A 19,197-nucleotide genomic window follows, 5' to 3' on the forward strand; every position below is an offset into this window, starting at 1 on the left:
AGCTTCCCCCCGTTCCTCTTGGCGTTTTCAGCAGTGGAGGGTGGGAGGGTGCGTGGGAAGTGAAGCCGCAGCAGAAATAATCCTGCGCACCCGGGGTGCGAGCGGCGCTGAGGGAGGCTCTGCCCCCCCTGCCCGCCGGCTCAGAAAGTCCCCAGGCTGAGGGGAGCAGCTTTAGTTTTTGTCTCCCCGGTCTTCCTTCTCGTCCCCTCCTTTATTTCTCTTTTCCCTTCTCCATTTTCCCTCCCGATGAAGGATTTTCTCGCAGTGTCAAGGCAATGTGACCTGGTTCCGTAATAAAGAGGAGGCTTATTAGAATTAAAGCCCAACAGTGTTAAAAAAGCAATCTTTGCAAGATTGAGGCCATGAGGGAATTGTAAATTCTCAGCAAAGACCTCATTTAAAGACTGGGATGGAAACACATGCGCATGCATGCACTGAGGGCACATCTGGTTCAAGAAGAATTTTGGGGAGGATGAGGGATTGGAGCAGCACTTGGGTCCTCGTGGCTTTGCTCGGGATCCTCCTGCTGGTTGGGCACGTTGTTGGCTGTGCTGGCTCTGTGAATATCGCTGGAGTTTGGATTTGTTTTCCTTGTTCTCCGGGGATACCCTCCCCGTAGCCCCCCCTCTTCTGCATCCCCGCTCAGCCCCTCCCGGCGCAGCCGCCCACCTGCCGCGGGTGGGAGCGATGGCAGCCGGTGAGTCAGGCTGCCCGGGCTCCCCCGGCTCAGCGCAGCCCTCTGCCAGCTGCTCTCCACAGACATTTCCCTCGGGGTGAGATGGGCGCTGCGTCGGTGCTGGAGCGGGGATGGGTGTCCCTCCCTGGGCCAGGCGTGCCGGCTCTGTGGACCCCCTGCCCCGTTGCTGGCTCTGGGTGCTGTGTGCCGAGGGTGCCCCTGCACGTGCGGGTGGGGGCTCACAGGTGCTCCCGGTGCCCCCCAGGGCAGGGGCTGCCATGGCTTTGGCCTCATCCTGCCCAGGGCACTTCTCCCTCCCGCCCGTCTCGATGGATGGGATCTCCCGTGGGTGTGTGGAGAGCAGCCGAGTGCCGTGCCGGGGAGAAAACGTGCTGCAGTGGGCAGCAGGTGAAGAGACCCCACTCCCCTCCCTCCCTCTCCTGTTTTTTTTCCTCCGCGGCTGCATCCCCAGGGCTGCGGGGAGTGAGCACGGAGCGCCGGAGCTGTGGAAGGCCCGGAGCCCCCGCTGCGGGAGCGGCAGCGGCCCCCGCCGGTCCCCACGGTGGTCTGCTGTGGTGATTTGCTGTTATCTGTGTCATGAGAGAGCCGCTCTCCCGGCGGGGCTCCGCTCTCCCGGCGGGGCTCCGCTCTCCCGGCGGGGCTCCGCTCTCCCGGCGGGGCTCCGCTCTCCCGGCGGGGCTCCGCTCTCCCGGCGGGGCTCCGCTCTCCCGGCGGGGCTCCGCTCTCCCGGCGGGGCTCCGCTCTCCCGGCGGGGCTCCGAGCGCCGCGCACACCTGCGGTGCGGCGGGATGAGGAGAGCGGAGCAGCAAAGGCAGGGCAGGCTCGCGTGTCCGGCGGCTCCGGGGCTGAGGCCGGGCTGCGGGAGCCCTCGCTGCCCAGCCGGGGCCCCGGGGGTCCCGCTCAGGGTTGCCCAAGGTCGGCGGAGGTGTCGGTGAAGTGAATCCTTGGAGCCGGTGGAGCCGAGCCGGGCGCTCCCGGGCGCAGCTGCCGTCCCCAGGGGTTCGTGCCCTGGCCCCGTGGCTGAGCCTCCCCCTCTGCCTGGCCTGCTGCTGGGGCACCTGCAGAGCCAGCTGTGCCAGAGGGACAGACACGCTGTGCCAGAGGGACAGACATGCTGTGCCAGAGGGACAGACACGCTGTGCCGGGATCCTGCCCACGGATGGCACGTCAAAGGGTGATTTCCCCCAGGTCTGCCTCAGGTGTGGGGACAGACAGGGCAGCTCCCTGGGTGGCTGTGCTGTGCTGCTGGCGTGGATGGTGCTGCTTCAGCTGCCGCCTTTGTTGTCAGTCCTGCCCCAGGCTCCGCGCTGCTCCTCGGCACCTCCACACCTCGCAGAGGGCTCCCTTACTCGGTTCCTTCCTGAGGCCTTTGGAGCTGATCCCTGTCCTGCTGCCTGTGGCCTGGAGGAGCAAGGCTGGCACTGCCAACTCTCCCTAACGTGCTGTTAATGTAATGTCTTGTCCAGGAGCCTTTCCTGCAGGATAAATGGCCTTTCTATCCAGAGCCTGCGTGAATTACGCTGACGTTTTGCTCCTGAGTAGATGTGTGTAGAGGAGCTGGGTATTGGATTGGTGAGAGGCAAGAGAAGCAATCTCTGGGAGGCCATCAATTTGGATTAGGCTTTGTGGACTGGGATGGAGGGTAATCACCATCCTTCATTTCAGAGAGGTAAGAAACAAGTCAGCTTCTTTATGGATCATTATAGCTGCAGCAGGAATTGCTTCCACCTCGGCCATGGCACAGATCCCCTGCTGGGCACGGGGTGGAGGAGGGTGTAAAACCAAAGGAGGGAGCTGGCTGTGGCTTTGGAAGGATGAGCCAGACTCCAGCCTCGATGGGTGGTGCTACCACATTCCTTCGTGGATGAGATGGCCCTGCTCAGGGTGCTCATCTCTGCCTGCTGCTGCAGCTGGAGTCTGTTGAGGGAGGTGAGTAGTGGGAGTCAGGGAGGGAGCAAAAGCTCCCCATGAAACGGGTCTGGATCTGTCCGGGATGTGGGATCACATCCATTCCTTTTGCAGTGCCTCTGGCCTCGTCTGAGCTTCCAGCAGCAGCGTCTGCCAGTGCAGACTCTGATGGGTGTGGACCTCGGCATTGTCCCCTGGCACGGCAGGGTGCCAGGGGGGCCGGCCGCTGCCCGGCTCCATGGGTGCCTAATCCCCCCATGCCAGCTGTGGCACGGGGAGTGTTGGCACCCGCAGTCCCGGCCCCGGGGAGGGCCCAGGCGGTGCTGGGCTCTGTTGGTGCTGTGTCCCTCGTCCCACCTGCCGTGGCAGGAGCTGCAGCGCGTCCTCCTCCCGCCGCCCACGCGCAGCGGCGATGAAAGGCACAGCCCGAAACAGGCGAGAGGAGGAGGGATGGGATGGAAATGGGGCAGCGCTGTGTGGAGCTGGACCAGCCGAGCCGAGCTGCTGGGGTCGGTGCTGTGCTGCTGGCTGCGGTGGGAGCTGCTCGGGGCCAGCAGGGAGGAGAGATCTGCTTTGGCCTCGCAGAGCCAAGGCCTCCCCTCCCTCCCTTTTGTTTATACTTTTCTTCTTATTTTATTTTTTTTTTTAAATATCTGAGTGCTTCATTTTCCAGAAGCTGTCATTTTACATAAACCTCTCAGCGAGGTACATCCATTCCCACTGCCAAAATCTCCATATCAAACACTTGTAACACACCGCTGAACTGACAGCCCTGCCTGTACACGCTCCGTGCCTTTACAAAGGGATGCTGCGTTGGGGAAGGATATAAATACTCTCCTTGCAGTGACACGCAGCTCGCTCGTGCTGCCCTGCTCTCTTGCTGCCCAGTTCAAATGTATCCGAAGCCTCGGCACAGGCGCCCACAGGCCCCTGGTGGCACCGCAGCACCCTCGGCACCGGGGTGGGTGGCAGGATGCCCGTGGGCAGCTGCAGCGGGCGCGGGGCTGGGGCACTGTGTGTGCTGAGCTGTGGGTTGGGGGGGAGCAGCCCCCTGGCAGCGATTCCTGCAGCCCCTGTGTGTGGGAAGCCTCTGCTGGTGCAGTCTCAGGGCTGAGTGCTGGCTGTGGTGGCGTTCCTGTGCCCAGGAGCTCCCTCCTGTCAGGCTGAGTGCCGGTGGGCTCAGCCTGAAACACTCTGTGCCTCAAATCCTGTTTCAATGGGAGTAGGGACAGAGCGTGTTAAGCAATCCAACTGCTTCCTTTTCAAATTAAATTATTTTCTTCTGGATGAAGTTAAAATCCAACCCCAAATCCCTGTTTCTTTGCAAAGGAAAAGGAAGGAAATGCAAAACACGCTCCCCACCCCCCAAGTCTATCAGTCTTGCGGCTGATGAGCAGAACCATTCCTGCTTGTCCTGGGATTCCCTCCTCCTCGTACAAGTACGTCAGTGCCGTTGGCCAGAGCCGTGTGGTGTCACACTGGCTGTGAGCCTCAGCTGCTCCCCAGGACAGATCTGACTGCCTGGGCAGGCACTGAAGTGCTGGAGCAGGTCCCAGGGAGCACTGACAGCTCCTGTGGTCCCTTACACCCCTGGGGCCACCACGCTCTGTGGGCACGTGGCCCTGCCGGGGTGCACTGGTGATGTGGCTGTCACTGGCAGGGCTGTACCTGTCACCTGTAATGCTGTGCTTGGTGGTTTCTACTGCTCTTCCAGGTGGGGACCTCGATGTGGGAAAGATGAGACATTTTAAAAAATGTAATAGTATCACAAATGGTTTTTAATTGAGTATGTTTTGGCAAATTTGATGATAATTTTTTTCAGCACCTCAGCTGGGAGAGATTGGTCTGTGCTTGGCTGTTCTGCTTTCCACACCGGGGAAGCTCCAGGACTTGTGATGGTCCTGGGCTGAGCTGTTTCCATGCTCAGGAATCCTCTGAGATGTCTGAGATGGCAGTTGGTGGCACGTGTGTGGGGGAGCGTGTTGTCTGTGTCCCCAAAGCCCCTGCTCCCCCAGCTCTGCGGCTGGGGGTGGTGCTGCTCTAGGTCAGGTCTCTGGAGACCCAGCCTGGCTGCACTGCCAGCAGCGGCTTTGCTGTGCTCAGCTGAAGGTGCCTGGGGGCTGTGGTGCAGTTGTGTTGCCCCGGCTGTGCGTGGGCAGGGCACAGTTGCAGCCAGACGCGTCACGGTGCCAAGGGGTGGCTGGGTGGTGAGCTGGCTCTGCTCTGCCTTGTGCTGCAGCTCCTTCCAGCCAGGATGGATCAGCCTTTCCCCAGGACCTGGGAGCAGTCCGCCACCACTGTGGCCTTGGGTCCCTGTGGAGTCACAGCCCTCCCTGGGCAGGGAGCCATGAGGTGAGGGCAGCAGCAGTGCCAGCTGTGATGGCATCTGCTGCTCTTGCTGGCAGAAGGCACAAATCTCAATGTTTGTGTCCCCAAACTGCTCTTAGTAGAAAGAAGGGCACCATGCTGATGATGCTGCTGGGTTCTGTACCATCCCTGAGGGGCTTCTGCACCCCTGGGGACCCTCTGTAGGCTTGGGCAGTCCCTGCAGCCAAGGGCTGGGATTCCCTTTTCCCAGGATGGAGGGAACTGGAGGTCCAGATGGGCCCGGGCGCGTGGCTCAGTCAGAGTGCCATGCTTGCCCTGTGGGGAGGTGAAGGTCCCTCCCGGTGCAGGAGCCAGCCCCAGCCCCTGCTCCTGGGTCCCTGCCTGCTCTCCCTGCCAGTGGCAGCTGCCTCCAGGCCACCCTTCCCTGCTCGCTCCGGAGGCTTTCCCCTCCCTCCCACCTGGGAGTGCTCCTGCGGGATGCTGGCGTGGGAGGGCAGCAGGGCTCAGGAAGGGCCGTTTGGAGGGAGCTGGGCAGGGGCTCAGCTGGGCTGTGAGCAACGGAGGGAAGTTGGGCTCTGCTGGCAAAGTTTGCACCCGTTCATCACGAGCGAAGGGATGTTTTGGTGCGTGCTGATTAACTGCCTCCTCCCGATGTGCCATGGTGAGATAAAATATGAACAACTGCATTCTTTGACTTAAAATTTAATTAAAACTATATATCAAAAACATGAGACCCCAGGCTTAATAAAACCTGATAAAATTATACTAATACACTTCAATTTCAATCCAAGGCTTCCTGATGGAAGAGCGTGAGAGGCTGAGCCTGTAACTAGATTAGAAACACCTCCTATGCAATATTTATGGTGCTGTCCTGCTCGAGATGCATGGCTGCCGAGGAAGGCTCTGACACCGTGATGAAGAGGAGTTGTCAGCCTGGCTTATGCGTAAATAGGAGAGAGGGCGAGATCGTACGGGCTGTTCCTGGAGGGGGAGAGTGACTTGGACAGAGGATGAGCTCATGGAGGGAGGAAAAAAGGGAAGAAGGAGGGATGCTGCTCCCCCTGTGCTGCTGTGCCCTGGGGATGATCCTTGTCTGTGGCACCAGTGGCCAAGCGGCCATGGGCTGGAGTGAACTGAGGGGTGGCCTCTGCCCGCGGGGCTCCTGGCAGCTGCCAGTGCCTGTGGCCACTTCACCTTTGCAGGTGATTTATTGAGTGAGGATTAGCAGCTCAGAGCCATTGCCCACAGCAGGGGAAAATGAGCTGTTTGTTCTGTGTGCCGGCGTGTGGCTGTGCCAGCAGGAGTGGTGGCCACCACGCTGCTGGAGGGCACCCTGTGGTGAGGTGCCTCTGCTCCAGGCAGAAATCAGCAGGAGCACCCAGTTCCCCACCTGGTCCTGTCAGGCAGGTTCCCTCTGGCACCACAAAGCATCGTTGCTGTTGGAGCCTTTCCACGCTGTCCCATATCCCAGAATTTCACTTTTGGGTGGATGGCCTGGGTGTGTCCGCAGAGGCGTTGGTGGCTGGGGGGTGTCCCTGTTCAGAGGGCTCTGGGGTCACCAGCAGGGCTCGGTGTGGCACAGGCGCTGCGGTGCCAGCTCGGGCAGGCTGTTAATGTGCACCATAAATCCTGGTGAGACAGGGGAGGTCAGAGCAGGGAGGCAGGAGCAGCAAAGCGCTGCGGGCAGAGCGGCTCCGTCCTTAGAGGAGAGCCCAGGGGCTCCTTAGCACAGGAAAAAGGGTCCTGATGTTCCAGGGCCAGGTGCCCGGGGGAGCACAGCAGGTTTTGGGGGCCCAGGGCTGTGCTGCTCGGTCCGTGGTGGTGCAGCCAGGGGGGCAGGGGCATTTCTGCCACCTTCCATGCCTTGGGTCCTGCCTGAACCCTGCCTAGGCTGGTTCCATCTCCAGGGTGCAGCCTGGGCTTGGACAGGATGCTGAACATGGGGTGCCAGACTCCTCTCTTGGGGCTGGGGGTGCTGAGACCTGGCACTGCCCCAGTGCTCTGTGCCATCTCCCGCAGCTGCCCCCCGCGATCCCGGCTCTGCTCTCCCTTCCAGGTGAGCAGGCACGCGTCCCCCTGGAGCGCTGACGTGTGCTGGTGCTGCTCCAAGGCTGTGGCAGCAATTCCAGCAGCAGCGGCCTGGGATGACCCCGGGAGCTGGAGGAAGGGGGTGAGGTGGGCACTCAGCTGGCAGGGAGCCCCTCCCCGGGTAGGAAGGGACCTGACAGGCAGCAGTATCAGCCCTGCCAGCACAAGTTCCCTGCCCCCTTGCCCCTTCTCCATATCCCTGGAGAACTGGAAGCGAGGGCAGAGCAGAAGGGATGGGGTTTGTGTGCTGGTGCCCGTCCATGCCACCTCCCCACATCCCTCCTTGGCCAGGCTGTGCCTGGGTTCATCCCTCACGCTGCCCCTCTCCCAGCCCTGCGGGGCACTGCTCCCAGCTCTGTGGAGCTGTATTTTCAGAGACTGTGGGGGATGTTGTGTGTGTAAAATTAGCGCTGCCTTGTTAGTGCTTCTCAGGCTAATTCGGAGTGAAATGCTTTAGCAGCGGTGGGCTGATTCTATCAGGAGAACAAGAACTAATTAAATTCACTCTGACCATCAAGCAGTAAATTATTTATACCCAGACAGATGCAATCTAATCTGTGGTGTCCAGCCCCACTGAACCTGCAGCCTCCTTGCTACGGGGTGAGGAGCAGATTAGGCAACAGAGGGGGAGTTGGGAAGGGCAGAGCAAGGACTGCCTGAGAAGGCAAATTTTGTTTCCCCTCTGGTGCTGCAGTGGGACCCCTCCACTGGCACTGTGGCCCCCGGGCCTGCCTGGGGAGCTCTGGAGCGTGGGGACCTTTGGGGCTGGGAGCTGGGAAGAGATGGGGTGTCCTGCAGCAGCTGCCCATGCTGCTCCAGCCCGGGGAGCTGGCTGGGGAGGTGGTTTGCCTATGTCAGCACGGACATGTGGGAGTCCTCCTCCTCCCAGGATGAAGGCCAGGCACAGTCAGAGGTTTTGCACCACCGTGCTGTGGTCCCTGTGCTGTGTGATCTCCATCACCCCCCTCCCTGTGCCTCCCCAGGCCCAGTGCCCACAGCCAGCTGAGCTGGGGCAGGTATGAGCCGTTATCATCTCTGCAGGGGTTTGTTTTTTGGTGATCCGACCCGCTGCCTGATTAGATCATTCTTGTCACACAGTGGAACCACAGCTTTCTCTGCCTGCGAGCTGCAGTTCACTCTAATTGTGATTGAGCCGAGATCCTTTTTCTCTCCAAACCAAAGGGAAGAGTGAAAAATCATTTGCTGATCCTCTGGGGGTTGTAAAGGATTCTAGCAGCCTGGGAAACAGCTCTGCTTGGGGCTGGGAAAACGATGTGGTGAAAATGAACTGGTTGTTATGTATGTTAGAGGGACAGAAAGAAGGAATTCCAGAGCAGCCAGAACAGAGCATCACAGAGATGGTCCTTGTCCCCTTGGGAACGGAGATTTCCATTCTGTCCTTGGGCAAGCATGGTGTAGGGAGGGCTGGTTTGACTGGGAAGAGGTTGGCTCAGTTGAGGGCAAGAAGAAGGTCAGGGTCACTGGTGGGTGCCCCTGGGGCCAGGCAGGGTGGGTAGTGCTGGGCTCGGGTGTTTTCCAGCTTCAGCTTCCCAGCAGGCAGGAGCACCTCTGGTGGGATGCCCGGGAGCTGCCCCACAGAGAGAGGGATGGATCCTTGTGCAGGCTTTGGGCTCTTGCTGCGTTTAACGAGGTGTTTAAGGATAAATCGGCTGTAGCCAGTCTGCTGTAAGCAGTCTGTGCCCGTGGCGGCTGAGCTCCTCCGGGCTGGAGCAGAGCTGCTGCTGCCCCGTAATTCCTCCCGGGAGGAGGCAGCGCAGGCAGGCTCCCGGGCTGGTGCAGCATTTGCACGGAGCACGCAGGCACTGGAACCAATCCTTTGCACAATGCATTTGTTTTCCTGAGGCTGGAGGTGCCGGCTCCGCTCCAGCTGTGCCGCGGTCTGGGGACGGCTGAGCCCAGCCCCTGTTTGCATTTGCACCCGTGATTAATCGCTGGAGCCGGGAGGGAACTCCTGTTATGAATCAGGCTCGTAACTCCCGGCACGCACATTTCCAAAGCCCCGCCGAACCATTAATCCACCCGGCTCCCTGGGGCAGGGAGGATGGAGGGGGAAATGTCACCTTGTGGCAGGAGAGCTGTGACAGGCAGCCAAGCCAGCAGCTCTGTCTTGGAGGTGGCTCCTGGTCTCCAGATCCCACCGATGGACCATGTGGCCTTGCAATTTATTTAAAAAGGAGAGGTTAAAAAAAAAAAAAAAATAAAAAAAAAGGCAACTGCTTCACTCTGGCTTTGCTGCTGATGCTGAGGGGACAGATTTGCCTGCTAGCAGCTCTGCCATTAACTGGATGAGCTATTCAAGTGTGGGTTCTGGATTTGGGAGCAGCCTGAGTGTGCTGGAGAAGGCATACGGTGCTCAGCCCAGATGGATGCGTGGCCCAGGATGGGGCCTGGGGAGACCTGACATGCTCTTTTCAGGAGCAGCTGAAGGTGCGATGGAGGAGCCTTCCCTGGGAGCAGATAACCTTGGAAGGGTGAGAAGGTCTTCCAAGCTCTGGCCAGGTTCCTCCTGGCTGCATGAGAGAGATTGATGGTGGGGGGAACATGTGCTGCAGCCCCCAGCAGCAGAGGGGCTGCAAGTGGAACAAGGGAAGAGAGATGGGTAACAGGAGGTTCTTTCCACAGGGAGGGAGGGAAGAATTGGGAATATCCCAGCAATGCTGGGAGAGGAGCCCTGCTTTCAGAGTCTGGGAATGACTCCCAGGCTGCAAATATTCCTTTCCAGCCCCAAAGCTGCCACAAGAATCTTCCCTGCTCCTACAGGCAGCTGGCATTCATGGCCTTGGCATCCCTGGGCTGCTGTGGCAGTGTGAGAGTGAGCTGGACCCACTGGCTGCCAGCAAGGAGAGGGACTGGGATTTTGGTTTTGGCTCATGAGGATCATTTGGACGTTGAGCACCAGAAGGAGAAGCAGTCAGGAGTTGCTCCCAGCTGCTTCATTTGGGAGGGATGCAAGTGCTCACAGCCTGGGATGCTCCCACAGTCCCAGCGCTGCCGTCTCCTCCCTCCTGGGTGGATCTGACCCGGCAGTGCCAGTGCAGTGCAGGAAGCACAAGCATTTTGATACTTTTTATTTTTATTTTCCATTTTTGCCACAGTTCCGCAGCCCCTCTGTCGCACTCCTTGTTAAGCTGTTAAATCACTCCATTTATTTAGCACGAGCATTGCTGAGAGCTCATTTTTATCTTGGTGAAAACCAGACTTGCTCATGGGCACATAATGAAATTGTATAAATATACCCTTAGCTGGGAATCTAATTTATTTTTCCTGTTCATTATGGGGTAGAAGGCCATTATGAGATGTAGAACTTTTTTTTCCCCAGTGCTGGAATTGAACGGCTGGTGCGGGCACCTTTTATGCTGATGATTTTGCCCTGATTCAATTTGAAGCTGGTTAGAGCTCAAATACTGAAGCATAATTGACAGAGACCGGTGTGGGTTGCCATGCTAATGTCCTGGCTGGGGCTCTGTGGCAGCACTGGGCTGGGGCCGGGTGCACCCCACAGCCAGGTGCTGTGTGTCCGAGCTGGGCACGGGATGGAGATTCCCTGGAACTGGGACTGTGGGGAGCAGGGGTGGCCCAGCCCCGGGGCAGCAGGAGCCGAGTCCGCCTCTTTGTCCATCAGCAGGATTGATTTTGAATGGTATTGATACTGCTATAAAGTCCTGTTTATGGAGCTGTAATTAAGCGGGGCCATTTAGCCGGTAGTGTTAAGTGCTGAGCAGATTTATGGCACGGCTCAGCCTTCGGCAGGGTTATATTTCAGCACGAAGCACACCAGGTTTTTATGTGTTCTGCGATTGTGTTCGTGTGACAGTGATTAGTATAATGGGGGCTTCCGGGGTCGTGTTGCCAAGCTGAGGAAACGGCAATTACGGGCGGCCGCAATATCAACTTAATTGCATCCATTTGCAAGCGACACCAGCCGGGTGTGAGGGAGTGACTGGCAGGGCGAGCCCTGGCACCCCACAGCCCCTGCCCCTGGCTGCCCCTGGCTGCCCCCGGCTCCGCTGGGGCGCTGCGGGTCCATCACCGGGCAGAGCCCGGGGCACCTCCTGTCCGGGCACGGGCTCGGCTGACCAAAAGCTGCGCCGCTGGGTCCGGGCTCCTGCTGCCGGGCAGTGGCCCGGGAGAGCCCGGGGCAGGGCGCTTCCCCAGGGGCTGGCCGTGCTTCAGTGGCCTCGCCCAGGGCTGTGGCATCAGGGCTGTGGCATCTCCCCATGTTTCAGCCTCCATCCATTGGCCCTTTGCCACGGGCAAGCAGTTGTGTGGCCACGCAGCGCCAGCAGCCCCTGTGCTCCGGTGCCTTGTCCCCTATCTGGGGGATGGGCAGGCCAAGCTCTGCAGCAGAGGGGAGCAGGGGACAAAGGGATCCAAGGGCAAAAGGGCCAGCAGTGGATTTGCAGCGGTGCAATTAGAGCTCACCTTGATGTGTGCTTGGCAGCCTTTCCTTTGAACTGTCTCCCCTGACGGCTTTCCTGAGATCTGGAGATTTACCAGCTCAGCCCCTTGCCACCCTGATAAGGCACAGGGAGGTTCTGCAGAGAAGTTATAGATACCCAGGGAAGGCTAGGAGTGAGTTCTGTTGGGCATCGGGAACTCCTGCGCCCACCCTCGGGCAGGCCCTGTCCTTCAGCAGGATTTGGGGATGTTGGGGCTGGCACAGGCAGGGCCTGTGGGTGCCACAGTTGTGCCACAAGCACCCTGCAGCAGCTGGGGAGAGGCAGCTCTGTGGGATGTGTGTCCTGCTGCAGAACACAGTCCCTGGGCCACTGACCTGGAGGCAGTGGAGCATCACATGGGGCTCATGGATGCGCTGCCACAAGTGCATCAAGGACCGCAGGGTCTCTTTCCCAGGTGGAACCAGGGCTGAGAGGGATCTTCCTTGCTCTTGCCCTTGCTATGCGCACTCACAATTCGCTGCAGGAATTAGATGGGCTTTTGCCGACTAAGAGGTGTTAAACGGCTCTAAATACTCTTCACACTGCAATATCTCCACCACAGCATTTAATCGAGTGCCACAGAAATGCCTATAAATAAACGTAATGCGCCTGTGCCAGCTCCCTCCCACGGCACCTCGGAGCTCGCAAGAAAGTCGGCAAGTGGCTTGTGCCTGGGCTGCAGCTCCTGCCCTCCCCTCCTGTTCCTGCCCTCCTGTCCCCTCTCTGCCCTTCCCTTCATTTCCTGTTCCTACCCTTTTCTTTTTTCCCCTTTTCCCCCATTGAGCGTCAGGGGTCCAGCCTGGGGATGTGTTAGCACTGGCCATCCCGCTGGAGTGCAGCTGCAGGAGTGAGGACGGAGCCCTGGATGGAAGCAGCAGCCCAGTCGGGGCCGTGGGGCCCATGGAGAAGGACTGGGAAGCTCCTTGCAGTTGTCCCCCCGTTGTCCCTGGGGGCCCAGCGGGTGCTCAGGCTGGCACTGCCCCCGTGGGCACCCCAACATCAGCCAGCACACCCAGGAGCAGGTATAGAGAATGAGCAGGGGGAAGGGCACGGAGCGTTTCCAGGCTGTTTGTGCTGCTCTTGCATCTGTGTGTGAGTCCAGACTCCTTGGTGGCTGGAGATCTGCATACACCAAACCGGCTGGATTTCCCACCAGGATCTCCAGCACCTCGGCCCTTGAGTCCAAGCAGGCAAAATGTGTGTGTGTGTGGGGGGGGGGTTTAGCTGCTGCAAAAGGCACTTTATCTGCTGCTGTGGGGCTGCTGCTGCACGGCAGCGCCTCCTGGGAAGCACTGTGAAATTCCTTCCACATTCCCGAGCCTTTATTACAGAAAATAAACACTGCTAAGGAAAAGGAGGAGTGCGCAGCGGGCACTCCTTGGCAGCTCTGGTGCTCCTTGTCTGTGCCAGGGGCTCCTTGGTGTCCCTGTGGCCATAGGGCAGGGGACAGAGCTGGCTGCGTGTGCAGGGCTGTCCCTTTTGTCATTCCCTGACCGGGCTGCTCTGTGTCCCCAGGCAGGCACTGGGGGGGCTTTGGGGTGCCCCTGTGCTGGCACCCTCTCTCCGAGGGAGCCCTGGGGCCTCGTTGAGGATCCTCAGCCAAACAGGATCCCTAAATAGGCTCCTCAGCCTGTCAGTTGACTGCCTCTTCAGCGCTGATGAGCCACTCTGGTGTTACTATTTAAAATCCTAATTGCATTAATCAGCTCGCCTTTAGCCACCGCAGCCAGCGAGCGAGCCCAGGGGCTGAGAGCGCTCCTGCTCCCTCCAGCACAGCTGTGGCCGTGCACAGCTCGAGCACCAGCGTCCATGTGGGCACCCAGTACCGGCCCTGCAGGTGCCCGGCGTCCCCGTGGGCACCCAGCTTCCCTGTGGCTCTGCACGGGCACATGCTGGTGGCACAGCTGGTAGGACAGCAGTGGGGTGGTGGTGGGGTGATTGCAGAGCTGAACACGAGTCCCCTGGGCAGGGGGATGACAAGAACTTAAATGGATGAGGGGAAGAGGAGCTGCTGTTACCATGGGCTGACAGATGCCAGCACTTTAATGAGCTGGGAATTCCCATGTCCTCTTCTGCGCTCCCCTTTATCACCGTGAATTCTCTTCCAGGGTAAAAGCAGCTTCCTCCCTGGGTTTCAGGGTCTGCCAACCCACTCCTGCCTCCCTCCAGGGACAGCCTCGGGGTATTGCTCCGTCCCGAGCAGGTGCAGGGCGCGGGGCAGAGCTCTCCTGGGGCTGCACTCACAGCCATCCCCGCTGGGGTGGTGGGAGATGCCGGATTAAAATAGCGCGGCGCTTCCCTGGCGAGGGAGCCTTGCGGCAAAGGCACCCACGCGGCTGCGCCGAGGAGGACGAGGAGGAGGAGGAGGATGAGGATGAGGATGCTGATCGGCGCCTGACACCCGCTGGGGCAGGGGCAGGGGATGCAAAGACCCAAATCTGTGGGTGCAGCGCTGCCGCTGAGGAGCCCCTCCTGGCTGTCATTGGTCCTCCTGGTTCCCCTCACAGGTGTTCCCCTCCAAGGGCATCTCCAGGGCTGGTTCCCTTCCCCAGCAGGAGGATTTGCGCCGGCAGGGAGCTGGGCTGGCCGGAGGGAGTTGGCAGAGGAGGGCGGCGATGCCGGGGTGCTGAGGGCCCGCAGCCCGGCAGGGATGGGCAGGAGCTGCCCGCGGTGGCCGCCGGTGCCGAGCTCCCCGCCGGGCTCTGGGCTGCAGCTCCTCCGCTCCTGCCCGGCCTGGCAGCGGGGAGGGCACTGCCAGGGGCCGGGGCTGGCAGCCCGGCTGTGGCTGCCAGCTCTTGGGGACCGGCTGCCCCCGCCTTCTGTTGTGCTGGAGCTTGGCTTCTCCGGGGTGCCGTGTCCCTCCTGCAGCCCCTCTGCTGTGCCAAGGCAGCCCTGCTCCCCTTCCCGCTGGGTGCGGGGCTGCTCCATCTCGTGTCCCCCACCTCCCGCTGTGCTGTGTTTCGGGGCAGAGTGGTGTTTCCAGCCCTGGAGCACCTCTCCCTTGGGCTCTGGAGCTCCCCACAGCCGTCCTTGTGCCGCGGCAGCCTGCCCACCGCTGGCATTCCCGGTGATGGATGAGTGACATGCGGCAGCGGCCCCGGGGCTGTGTTGTCCCAGAATATTCCGCGGAAAACCTCATTCAGGGGATTGTTCAACTCGCGGCAGCCTTCCTGGGGAGTGAGGACATCTCTGCATTTATTCAAGGACATCCCTTCTCAATTAAATCCCTGCATGGGCTAAACAAGCGGACTGCTGAGATCAAAGGGGTTTTTTTTTCCCACTCTTTTTTTCCCCCAAATCGCTTAAATGATGCAGTGTAGGGAACGTGGTGTGTTTGCCTTCCGCACACCTGGTGGGAAGGGGAAACTGCCGTTAAATTCCCGTAAAGGCGTTTCCGTGTGCTGATGCGGGACTGGGGGCGTTTGTAAGTGGTAGCCGTGGGGTGATGGCACCGGGTGTCTGCAGTGGCCGTGGGTGAGCCCAGAGATGCGGGATGGCTGGGCTGGATTGCCCGTCTGGAGCTGTGTGGCCAGTCGCCGGTTTGCCGCAGCCTCGGTCCCGGGGAGCAGCCCGGAGGGTCTGGGGGCTCAGCCTTGCCCGGCCCGTGCCGGGGCTGCGGCCCGGGTGTCTGCCGCCCTCCTCGGGGATTGATGGTGTTGTTAAAGCGTTAGGCTGGCCCGGGGTCGGCCCTGCTGCCGGCTGGGATTTATGGAGGAATGTGCCTTGGTGAAGGTTTTATCGCCACCGTTAAAGAGGCGAGCGTTTGCCTGGGGCCGGGCGGGGGGGTCTGCTCTGCCATCCTTACTGGGGGTCTGCTCTGCCATCCTTACTGGGGGTTCTGCTCTGCCACCCTTACTGGGGGTCTGCTCTGCCACCCTTACTGGGGGTTCTGCTCTGCCACCCTTACTGGGGGTTCTGCTCTGCCATCCTTACTGGGGGTTCTGCTCTGCCACCCTTACTGGGGGGGTCTGCTCTGCCACCCTTACTGGGGGATCTGCTCTGCCATCCTTACTGGGGGCTCTGCTCTGCCATCCTTACTGGGGGCTCTGCTCTGCCACCCTTACTGGGGGATCTGCTCTGCCATCCTTACTGGGGGCTCTGCTCTGCCATCCTTACTGGGGGCTCTGCTCTGCCATCTTTACTGGGGGTCTGCTCTGCCATCCTTACTGGGGGGGTCTGCTCTGCCATCCTTACTGGGGGGGTCTGCTCTGCCATCCTTACTGGGGGCTCTGCTCTGCCATCCTTACTGGGGGGTCTGCTCTGCCATCCTTGCTGGGGATGGGGTCACTTCGCTGGGCATCCTCAGGTGGGGCAGTGCCAGAAGGATGCGGTGAGGTGCTGCAGCTGCCTGGGGCGGCCGTCCCTGCGGGACTGTGCTCGGTGGGAGCCCCGCGGGGCCAGTCCTCCCTGCAGGGGATTGTGCCGATGTTTTCGGGCGTGCGGCGCGTCCGGCCGTGCGCAGCCCTGCGGCCATCCCGCTCTGCCCGCTGCCACCCCGCGCTCCGACCTCCTCCGCTCCCTCTGCCATGGATCCGTCAGTTAAGAAATCGATCCCTTTGCCACCAGCCCGGTCTCCTTTTTCCTTTTAAGCGGTGTCACTCTGCTATTTCCTGGCCTCTCTAATAGATTTTTATATAATCACTACAGTGCACTTTTAAAGAGCGATAGATCACGTTCATTGCTTTTCCCCGTGATTAATTTCCCATAATAGTCCTCTGTAACACCAAGGCAAAGAGAGGAGAGCAAAGAAAACCCCCACATTATCCACTTTGTGCTCTGAGTATAAATGAATTAGATTTAATTTTTGTTTAATTGTTTCCATAGCTCAGCCTCTGCTAACTTTGCGGGATAATTTATTTTGCAGTCTTGGGGAAAAGAAGGAAGAAAGGTCCCTGTGCCGTGCTTTGCCCGCAGCAGCCGTTAATTACAGCTGATTGCCTTCCCTGCCTGATGAAGCCGTGGATTGGAGGGTGCTGTCACACCCCAGGACCATGGCTGGTGGGCAGAGAAGAGCCCAGCTGGGTCTGTGGGATGTTCCCTGTGTTTTCACATTCAAGGAGGGTCATCTCTGAGTGGTGCGTACCTCTCCCTGCAAGGAACCTTGGTTTCTGGGAATTGTACCCTCTATCCCCCACCTGCTGTGCGGACAGCAGGGAGAGGAGGCTCTGAGAATCACTTCTCAGCATCCAGCATCCTCCAGTGTGCCAGCCCAGAGCCGCTGGGAGCGGAGCCGTGGTGGCCCAGCCGAGCACGGGGGAGCGGTGGGACAGAGCCCGCGGGGCATCGGGCCCCGCTTGGAATGCGCCGGCAGTGCCGAGGTGAGAGCAGGAGCTCCAGAGAGCCGCGGCTAATCTGCGCCTCGGAGATGGGCTACCTTCGGCCTGTTAATCAGTCGCAGTAATTACAATCCCAACTTTACATGTGGAATGTTAATTAAAGGATGGGACACGGGGATCTGCAGCCTGGCAGCGAGTGCTGTGCCTGGTGGGGGCTGGGGGTCTTGGGGCACCCCCTGCACCTCTGGGTCACTGCTGCTCCTTTCACTGAGCAGGGAGGTGGGAACAGGGGCTGGGGCCATGCCAGGCGGGGGGCAGGCAGGCTGTGGTTGCTGGCACTTGGCACTGCCTCTGCTTTGTGGTTCTGTGGCAGCTGCTGCTTGCCTCTAAAATTGCTTTGCTGACGTGGATGGATGGATGGACGGATGGATGGATGGATGGACGGATTTGTTGGGAAACAGGATAATGCAGCTGGAGCTCCACTTCCCTCCCTGCTTCTTGCCTTGGCCCTGATTCCCCTGTAACCTCCCCGGTGCCCCTGAGCCTCTTCTCTGGGCTGTGCACCCGCCTCCCTCCCACTGTGTCTCTGTCCTGTGCCCCAGCCTCTGAGCATCACTGTGAGTTTCTGCAAGATTCCCTCCTGTATATTAGTCCCATTTGCACTGGGGAGCCTAAAGCTGGGTGCAGGATCCAAACATGGCCCTGTGGGGGGAGATGACAGAGCTGGCTGGGGTCACACTGCTGGCCTGTCCCTTGCTTCCAGAAGTGTGTTAGTCTGTCCTGGGCAGCTCTGCTCTGGGAACGGGGCTCAGCAATTCATCTCCTGAATTTCAGCTCCTCCTGAGCAGCATCTCCTCTCCCTGTCACACTCATCCTCCTCACTGGGGAGGAGATCCTGGCAGGTCCTGCCTAGCTCATGCCCTTGCAGGTGCTGCCTGAGGTGCTGTGTGGATCCTGCAGGCAGAGCCCCAGTTCCTGTCGAGTCCCTGCCTGGTCCCTGTCCTGTCCCTGCCTCTGCAGAGCTCTGTGCCACGAGGCTCTGAGCAGCATCGTCTGACCAACACTGAGCCATGCTTGTCGCTTCCCTGTCCCCAGGGAATGCTGGCAGCCTGCAGCCCCTCCAGCTGCTGCATTGGTGCCCTTGGCTGCACTCACCTGGCCCGGGGAGCCTGGGGAGGCTGGAGCTGCCAAGAGAATCCTGCAGGTCCTTGGAGGGCTGAGAGCTTAGGGGCAAGATGAGCAGAGCCCAGCTGAGCCCCCACGGAGGTGGAGGTGGCAGGTGCTCCTCACCTATCCCTGCGGATGGTGCAGGTGTTTTTTGGAGGGATGTGGGGAGTACCTGGCAGCCGGTGGAGGTGGGGACCAGCCCCAGCACGGCCGGGGGAATCATTAAAACCCTGGTCAGCAGTGGGGAGCGGCGCTGAGCAATCTGCTGGGGCGTCAGTGCCCTGGATTATTGCTGTGAGCAGCTGAAGGAGAGCAGAGAAGAGGCGTGAGCTGAGAGGAATGACAAAGAGGGGAAGGAGAGGAAGAGGCCCTGGAGGAGGAGGGGGAGGCTGGATCAGTGCCGCAGGCAGTGCAGGGTGTTCCAGCAGTGATGCTCTGCTGTCCCAGCAGCTGCCTGGTCTCTGCTCCCTGGGCAGGGTGTGGTGTCCTGTTGGCCATGTCCCTTGGCAGCCCCCTCCCCGCAGTCCCTGGGCTGCCAGGCTCCTCTCTTGTGTCACTTTTGTTTTCCCGACTGAGAGGTGGAGCTCTCAGGTCACTCAGATCCTGCTGCCACTTTCCCATGAGGCCTTAGCCAGATTCACTAAAGCTCCTCTGTCTCTTCAGCTGTGCTGGCTGTAAATCTGGGGAGGTCTCACCTGGCACTGGGCTGGTGCCAGTCTTTAGATGATCTGCCTTCCTGAAGTAAGGAATGCTTTCCCTGGCATTTCTAGCTCCCTGCCATCACTGGAAGTGTTGGAAAGGGCAGGGGGGAGGACACGTGCTGGGAGCTGTGGTGGTCAGGAGGGCTGGCAGGTGCAGAGCCCAGCGCGGGGGCTTGGGTGAGTCCTGGGGGTGCCGTCGTCCCACCCACCCATCCCAGAGCCTTTCCTGCTGTGGAGCCTCGGCAGCACGAGTGCTGCACCCAGGTGAGGGGACAAGGGAGCGGCCCTTCCCAGAGCGGAGGGCTGTGCCAGGCGGGCACTGCCGGGCAGAGCTGGGCACCACAGCTGGCAATGGCCTGTTTTGCCAGCACTCCCAACCAGCACTGCCCTGGAAAGGAGCTGTGCTGGTGGTCGATGTTTGTCCAAGGGGAGCCACGTTGTGCCTTTGTTCTCCAGGCTTGGGATGAAGGACGATCCCTCAGGAGCTGGCCTGGAGCGGAGCGGGGTGTGAGTGTGGCTGGAGCTGCCAGAGTGCTGGGGCTGAGCATGGCAGCTGTCCTGGGGCAGCCAGG

General features: G+C 60.1%; 1 protein-coding gene across 14 annotated transcripts in view; it reads left to right on the forward strand.

The window, feature by feature from the left end:
* RBFOX3 (RNA binding fox-1 homolog 3) overlaps window positions 1–19,197 on the forward strand; it is a 135,956-nt gene that overhangs the window by 40,160 nt on the left and 76,599 nt on the right. Inside the window, exon 1 of one of the 14 annotated variants that reach the window (XM_021534131.3) lies at window positions 2,260–2,366. The exons of the other annotated variants lie outside the window; for them this stretch is intronic. The gene's annotated coding sequence lies outside the window, so the exon portion shown is untranslated. Of the gene's footprint in view, window positions 1–2,259; window positions 2,367–19,197 lie in introns of those variants that run through there. 14 annotated transcript variants of the gene reach the window in all.

The sequence above is a fragment of the Lonchura striata genome, chromosome 19, assembly GCF_046129695.1.
Source record: "Lonchura striata isolate bLonStr1 chromosome 19, bLonStr1.mat, whole genome shotgun sequence".
Classification (NCBI taxonomy): domain Eukaryota; kingdom Metazoa; phylum Chordata; class Aves; order Passeriformes; family Estrildidae; genus Lonchura; species Lonchura striata.